At 47.4% G+C, this 7,833-nt stretch overlaps 1 long non-coding RNA gene across 1 annotated transcript; it reads left to right on the top strand.

Moving 5' to 3' along the window:
• The first annotated feature begins 468 nt into the window (after window positions 1-468).
• On the top strand, window positions 469-7,545 carry LOC309639290. Its single transcript, XR_014251575.1, has 2 exons — window positions 469-5,617; window positions 5,648-7,545. It is a non-coding gene; the product is annotated as an uncharacterized lncRNA (long non-coding RNA).
• Window positions 7,546-7,833: the final 288 nt, after the last annotated feature.

Below are 7,833 nucleotides of genomic sequence, written 5' to 3'. Positions count from 1 at the left end.
TTACATCTGCAAAGATACTTTTTCCAAATAAGGTCACATTCACAGGTTCCGTGATTAGAACATGAGCATGTCTTTTGGGGCCTGACCAGAGAAGGGCACGATAGGGGTAACTCTTGAGCAAGAGAATGACTAGAGACTGGATGTCTGTGTCACCTCAAAATTCATATGTGGAGGGCTTCCCTGGTGGCGCAGTGGTTGAGAGTCTGCCTGCCAATGCAGGAGACACAGGTTCGAGCCCTGGTCTGGGAAGATCCCACGTGCCGCGGAGCAACTAGGCCCGTGAGCCACAGCTACTGAGCCTGCGCGTCTGGAGCCTGTGCTCCACAACAAGAGAGGCCGCGATAGTGAGAAGCCCGCGCACCGCGATGAAGAGTGGCCCCCGCTTGCCACAACTAGAGAAGGCTCTCACACAGAAACGAAGACCCAACACAGCCATAAATAAATTAAATAATTAATTTTTTAAAAATTCGTATGTGGAAACTTAATCCTCAATGTGGTAGCATTTGGATTTGGGGTCTTTGGAAAGTGAGTAGGTTGTGAAGGCAGAGTCCTCATAAATGTGATTAGTGCCCTTATAAAAGAGACCTCAGAGAGCTCTCTCAGCCCTTCTGCCATGTGAGGACACATCGAAAAGACCGCCATCCATGACCCATACACCAAATCTGTTGGCACTTTAATCTCGGACTTCCCAGCCTCCAGAACTGTGAGAAATAAATTTCTGTTGTTTATAAACCACGCAGTCTATGGTAGTTTCTTTGTTTTGGTTTGGTTTGGTTTGGTTTTTTTGGCTGTGTTGGGTCTTCGTTGCTGTGCGCAGGGGCTACTCTTTGTTGTGATGCATGGGCTTCTCATTGTGGTGGCTTCTCTTGTTGCGGAGCACAGGCTCTAGGCATGCAGGCTTCAGTAGTTGTGGCTGGTGGGCTCTAGAGCGCAGGTTCAGTAGTTGTGGCGCATGGGCTTAGTTGCTCTGCGGCATGTGGTATCTTCCCGGACCAGGGCTCGAACCCATGTCCCCTGCATTAGCAGGCATATTCTTAATCACTGCCACCAGGGAAGTCCTGTGGTAGTTTGTTAAAGCAGCCCAAATGGACTAAGACAAGGATCTTTCTGGAAATATAAGTCACAGATGAGGTATGGCAGTATGACCCAGGGAAGTGCCAGGAAGGGCTAAGGTGTCAGCCAAATTGTTCTTTAAAATGCACCCCAGTTTTGCACAGAAACCCTGACCCCCACGGAACCCTGGAAATGACCAGAAGTCGGCCAGAGCCTAAAGCTTGAGCCTGTCCCTGCTTCCTGTGGATTTGGGATCCCATGCCACCACCTGTCCATCATCAGCCCTTGTCCTAAAAGCTCTGAGACCCCACGTCCTTTAGCCTATCTTATGAGCATAAGGGAAGGAGCTGATAGAGGGGAAAAACCATAAACTTGGGAGTCAGCAGACTGGATTTGAATCCCAGCTCAGCCACTGCCTAGTTGCTTCCGTTTCCTTTGCCATAGAAGAGGGTAATGACAGCCCCTTCTCAGGGCCGTTAGAGCATGTGAAGTACGAACACGGTGCCCGGCACAAGATGGAGGTTCTAAAAACAGTCTCCCACCACTTTCAAAGTCACCCATTCCTTCTGTCCCTATCCAGGAAAGATGGTCTTACACCTCCCCATCCTGCAAGTATCCAGTCTGATGGGGAGGCTTAAGCAGACAGACAATCGATGAGAAGGGGGAAGCTATAATAGACTCCACTGAAGCAGCACCAAACAAGCTTGAGCGAAAACTCCTCCTCCTTTGTTCTTTACAACCAGGCCATGCTGCAGCCCCTGCCATCCTGCATTAAGCCATGTTTCAACTCTCTGTCTTTCTTTATCTAATAAACGGGACCACTGGGTGAAAGCCTGCACTCCCTTGGTACCTTAGTGTGCTTTCCTCTTCCCTCCTGGTTCTTATATATGATTTCATTCACTTAATTTACTATTGCTGGACCAAGAAGGGACTGTCCAGGTCATACCCTTGGTGTGGAAAAAGTCTAACAAAGCTCATATCCTTCAGGTGTGACAGGTGCAAAAAATCCCAAGATCTCATGAGATGTTTGTAAGCAAAGAGACAGAAGGGGGACCAGTGAAAACCAACATCACCAAATTGGGCATGAAAGTCCCCTGATGTTCCACCACCACGACCCCACCACCCCTATCCACCGCTGTGTATTGGGAAATATCACAGTATCAGAAGATGACTGACATTAGGGAGGGTGTGCAATTCTTGGCAATGACTATAAAATATTGCCTGTGGGAGGGGTTTCCTGCATCTTATGTCAGTCTTAAGGGGGAACATCCCTCTTTAGACTCAAGGCTTCACGTTGCCTGCCTCCATGCAGCTGGCTCTTGGACTCCACCTGGATAACAGTATTTCCCAAGTGACTGCAGGCCAGAGAGTCTTTGTCATCATTTAGCTACCCTAGTGCCCCAGGGTCCACAGTGACTGAAAGGTATCCTTGTCCAGCTGGCACCATGCACCTTTATTGAAGGGAACTCTAGTCTGGCCCAGTGGGTCTCAACTGGGGGAAATTTTTCTCTCCCCACCCCACCCCAGGAGACTTTTGGTAACGTCTGGAGATATTCTTGATCTTCATAGCTAGGGAGGTGCCAGTGGCATCTAATGGATAGCGCACCCTACAATACACGGCACAGCCCCCCACCACAAAGAAGTATCCAACCCCAAATGTCCATAGCCTGAGAGGCTGAGAAACTAGTCTAGACCCTTCACCCAGAACAATGCAGAAATGCTTCTCTGAGTCGGATCCAACTTGCTCCATCAGCCCTGGTCATGCTCCAGCAATGCAAGCTTGTTGGGTGAGCTGGTTTTCCCTCCCAGCGCTGGGCCCACCCCACTCTGCTGCCTGCAGCCCCGCCCCCTCGGGGACAGCATCATATGGCTAAGATGAAAGGCTGGTGCCGCAGGCCCCCATGCCAACTCACCACTTGATTGCTTTTAATTAATTCTGCTTGATTACAGCACATGGGAGTCGCATCGGAGAGATAAGACAGGCCCTTTATATTCTGTCTTCATTAAAAAGTTGGGATCCAGAAGCTTTTTCAAAGAGCCATGTGTCTCCTTTACTTTTGTGTCATTTATTGAGGAGGGCACAGGGAGATGTGCCGAGCTGTGCTGAGCAGAGACTTCGTAAATGAAAGATGAAATGTCTGAGGCCCGTTTTAGGGGAGAAGCAGCCAGGATTGGGATCCAGTTGCGATAGCCAGGACAGGGCCAGCCCGCTGTGGCTGAAAGAGGTGTGGGAAGAGAAGCATCTCTCTCAGTCCATTACCAATAGTGCGTTAGCCCGGATCTACGTAATGACATGGCCGGGTTACTTCGCAAGGCGAGAAGAACTCTCGGGGAGGAGCTGGGAGATTGTGCAGTGGTGATAAAAGAAAGGAGATGGGGAAGATAAACCACCACAGATTATCTGTACCCATCTCTAGCTAGAGGACCATCCCAATCACAGGGGAGCCTTGCCCAACTTCTCCATGCAGATTTAATCACTCCTACCTCAGTACTCCTACAATACATGCTTTATCTCTTGAGCAAAGCATCATGTTGTATTAGTTACCTATCGCTGCATAACAAATTACCCCACAACTTAGTGGCTTAAAACAGCAAACAACATTCATTATCTCACAGTGTCTATGCATCAGGAACCTGGGTGTGGCTTAGCTCGGTGCATCTGGCTAAGTGCCTCGGGATGCTGCAGTCAAGAGGGGTAGGAGGCACCTCCAAGTCCACTCACGTAGCTGTTGGTAGACCTCAGAAGATCCATGTCCAAGCTCATTCCTGTGGCTGTTGACAGGCCTCAGGTCCTCACCAGCTATTGGCCAGAGATATCAGTTCCTTCCACATGAGCCTATCCATAGAGCAGGCCTCCCTCAGAGAAAGAGGTGGAGACAGGGAGGAGGGCAGCCCAAGACGAAAGCCAGAGCCTTTCTGTAACCTGGTCACAAAAGTAACATTCCATCCCTTTTCCTGTGTTTGTTAAAAGTGAGTCACTAGGTCCAGCCCGCACACAGGAGAAGGGAGTACACAAGGGTATGAACACAGGAGGCAGGGACCACGGAGGGCCATTGGAGAGGTTGCCTACCATATGTGTTGCATTGTAATAATCTGCCTCTTCTTCTGGAACAGTAGGTCCTTGAGGTTGGCACCACTGTTGACCTACCTCCAAATCACCAACAACTAGCCCAGTGTCTGGGACATGCTGGGCACTCCAGGGGTGTTTGGTAGAGTGAACAAATGCATAAACACATGCATGCATAATTAATAACTGAATGAATGAATGGATGCACAAATAAACAAAATAATCATTTCTTAAACCTTACTTATACTCAGCAAACCAGTCCTCAGCAAAGAAAACCTGTTTGCCTCCAAAACTACCATAGCAGGAGTAGATATATCCAGGTCATCTAAAAACTCAATTAGGTTATTTAAACATAAATTTGAAATAACAGAGTGTAATCATATTTTATTCCATTCAACATGCGGCCATTACTATTCTCTCCTATTATGATTTAATCTGCATCCACTCAAATATTTTCTCTTTGGGGACTAATGACTGATAGTAAATCAATAATGCTGGAAAAAAACCAAAGCTTTTCATTATTTTAAGCTGCCATCTGGGTGACACTAAACAGTATAGCAAAGATCAGTATTCAAGCAGTTCTGTCTAGACCTAGTTAGTCTTCATGCAAGATCGATCAGCAGGGAGCTGGAAACAAGGGAGCAGGGGTTTGAGTGGAACCAGGAGAGGCTGGTGTCTGAAGACCCAGCATATCAGCTAGAATGTGGCCAGGGCCAGAAGTTGAGCCCAGCTGAAGCTGATTGAAATAAGTCAACCCATGCCAGGGGTGCCCCAGGATCCAGAGAAGGGCTAACAAGTAGTCAACAGATGAACAGTTTTCCAAGCAAGTTCAGCTGCAAAAGGATTTAGGCAAAAATAAGCGCTTCAAAGGAGAGTGGAACAGGCCAATGCAAAGAACCTGGCAGGGAGTAAGGAAGATTAAGGTCCCAGAGACCAGGGCTCAGAGACAGAATCCCATACCCACAAAGATGGTCTGAACCAGGTAAGACTTCAGTGTTAGTAGGACTGGGATACAAGGCAAGAACATAAGGTGAGGAGGGAGGAGCCAATTAAGCCCCAGATACCAGGGGTACAAAGGAGGGCTTTGGTTTGAGGATTAAGCAGAAGGCTTCTCTCCAAGATTGGACTGAGTCCTTGAGATACTGAACCCTAAATTAGAGTTCCTTTGAGTCCCCTTCCTCAGAACTGAATTGGGCCCAGGGCCTGGAGGTGGTGGGAAGGAAGATACTGGGATCTAGGGAGAGATCAAAGAACCTGTACCTTCGCATCCACCTGGTTCCCCACCTCCCGGAGGAGGGGTGTCGCTCAACAGAGTTCAAATTCAGGGCCGCCACAGTCCCACTGAATGGGGCTTTAAAGGGGTTGTGCAAACATGGGTGTGGTCATTTTATGGATGTTCTCGCTTCTCCTATGAGAGTAGGTAAGAGGGATGCAAAGGAAACATCCCAGGGGAAAAAGCCCTGGGTGATCTAGGCGAGCTCAGCTCTAAACACCAAGGTAACTTGGTGCTCAGCTGTAAGCACCAAGGAACTTCTGGTTCCACTCGCTGACCCTGAAGCTTTGGACTAATCTGTCCTCCCACTGAAATCATAGGAGCTGAGACGGGGGTCCAAGCTTTGGGCAGAAGAAAATGAAGCAGACAAAACGTTTAGGTCATTGCTGCCCACATAGCTAAGGCAGAGGTGGTCCCTCACTGCCAAGGCTGCTGACTCATGCATCACACTGGGTTTACAGCCAAGGCCCCTGGTAAGAAAGCCTTCCTGTGCACAGAACACCCTCAGGTTGTCCTGAGTTCCTAGCCTGCAACCATCACGCTATCATATCTCAGTCACAATGCAGTATCACTTCTGGGAGTCAATGAGGCCAGAACTCCTGCCCAGGTATCCAGCTGGGAGCCCAGGAGGGCTCTTGGCTTGCAGAGTCCAGCCGGTTATTACAGTTGGGGTTGGAGAGACCTGCACGGGTAGTTTATGGAGACCAATGATACAGAACCTGGAATGACCATAATTTGGTGCGGATAAAGGGTAAGCCTTTTAGAAGATGTGAGAAGCCACATATTGAATCCATCCTGAGGGAACTATTTCCAAGGAGTTAATTAGGATAAATCATTCAGAGTGGGTTATATTTATTTATTTATTTATTTATTTAACAACCCTTTGTTGATGTCTGCCTGTGATGTGGCAGGCGCCGTGGGGAATACAAACATGCCCAAGGTATGGTCTCTGGCCTCAAAGGAGCATGTAATCTGGCAGGGGAGACAGATGCTCACGCAGTTAACACAGGGAGGAAGGAAGCAGGGGAAGGAGATGAGCATGCAACTAATCAGCCTCCCCATTACAATTAGAGCACTTGGGCTCAGACGCCAGGGACCAATGTAGAATTCCAACTCAGTGGCAGAGTTGATAAGATGAAGCCCTCCCAGGTCTGGGGGTAGGAGACATCCTGAATTACGAAGAGTTCAAAGGCAAAGTGCAGGTGGGTCTAGTGCGAATCGGATCATTCCTGGTAGGTTTCTAAGTCACGTTGTCTGGTTTTGCATAGCGTGGCTAGGTCTTACTCTAGCCAAGAGGTGTTATGGGTAAATTGAATTATTGAGTTACTGTAAATACTGGGTATGGGATAGGCATGAAGGAATAGGGAGCATGAAAAAGAATATTCATTCATTCGTTCAAAAATTATTTCTTGTTTTGCAATATTAAAAAGAGTTCTGAAGATGGATGGTGGTGACAGTCACACAACAATATGAATGTACCTAATACTACTGAACTGTGCACTTAAAAATGGTTAAGATGGTAAGTTTTATGTTATGTGTATTTTCCCATGATAAGAAAAATTGAAAAAAAAAGTATTGAGTTAATTAATATGTGCACTGTGTTACATGCTGGCCCAGATAAAAACATGAATGGTACAAGATCCTTGCCCTTAGGAAGCTCACAATCTTAGGGAGAAAGGCAAGAAAAAAGTAAATCTCAGCTCAGACACCACCTCTCCCAAGAAACCTTCCCTGATCATCCCACATTGGGTTAGGTCTGCTCCAATTGTCCCTCAATAGTCTGTGCTGGTTTGTTTCATAATTATCTTCATTTATTCAGCAAACATTTATTAAGCTAGGCATTAGGGATATAAAAGCAAATGAGGGCTTCCCTGGTGGCGCAGTGGTTGAGAATCTGCCTGCCAATGCAGGGGACACAGGTTCGAGCCCTGGTCTGGGAAGATCCCACATGCCACGGAGCAACTGGGCCCGTGAGCCACAATTACTGAGCCTGCACGTCTGGAGCCTGTGCTCCGCAACAAGAGAGGCCGCGATGGTGAGAGGCCCGCGCACCGCGATGAAGAGTGGTCCCCACTTGCCGCAACTAGAGAAAGCCCTCACACAGAAACGAAGACTCAACACAGTCATAAATAAATAAATAAAAGAACGTGAATTTCTTTAAAAAAAAAGCAAATGAGGGCAAAGGAAGAAACAAACATGCAGATGGTTAAGTATTAAAAAAAAAAAAAATTACTGCGCTTCTCTAAACCGTAGACTGAGCATCTATAGGTTGTTTTCAGTAAATGTTTGCTGGCTAGCTGGATGGATGGATGGGTGGATGAGTATCTGTGGTATGGAGAAGTGAGTTACAAACTATGTGCCTGTGAATATAAACAAGGATCATTTAAATTGGGTTTCAAAAGATGAATAGGAGTCTGCATGGAGAAAGAGAAGAAAGGCA

The sequence above is a fragment of the Balaenoptera physalus genome, assembly GCF_965194825.1.
Source record: "Balaenoptera physalus genome assembly, chromosome: 1".
NCBI lineage: Eukaryota > Metazoa > Chordata > Mammalia > Artiodactyla > Balaenopteridae > Balaenoptera > Balaenoptera physalus.
The sequence above is the reverse complement of the archived record's forward strand: the minus strand, read 5'-3'. Positions and strand labels throughout refer to the sequence as shown.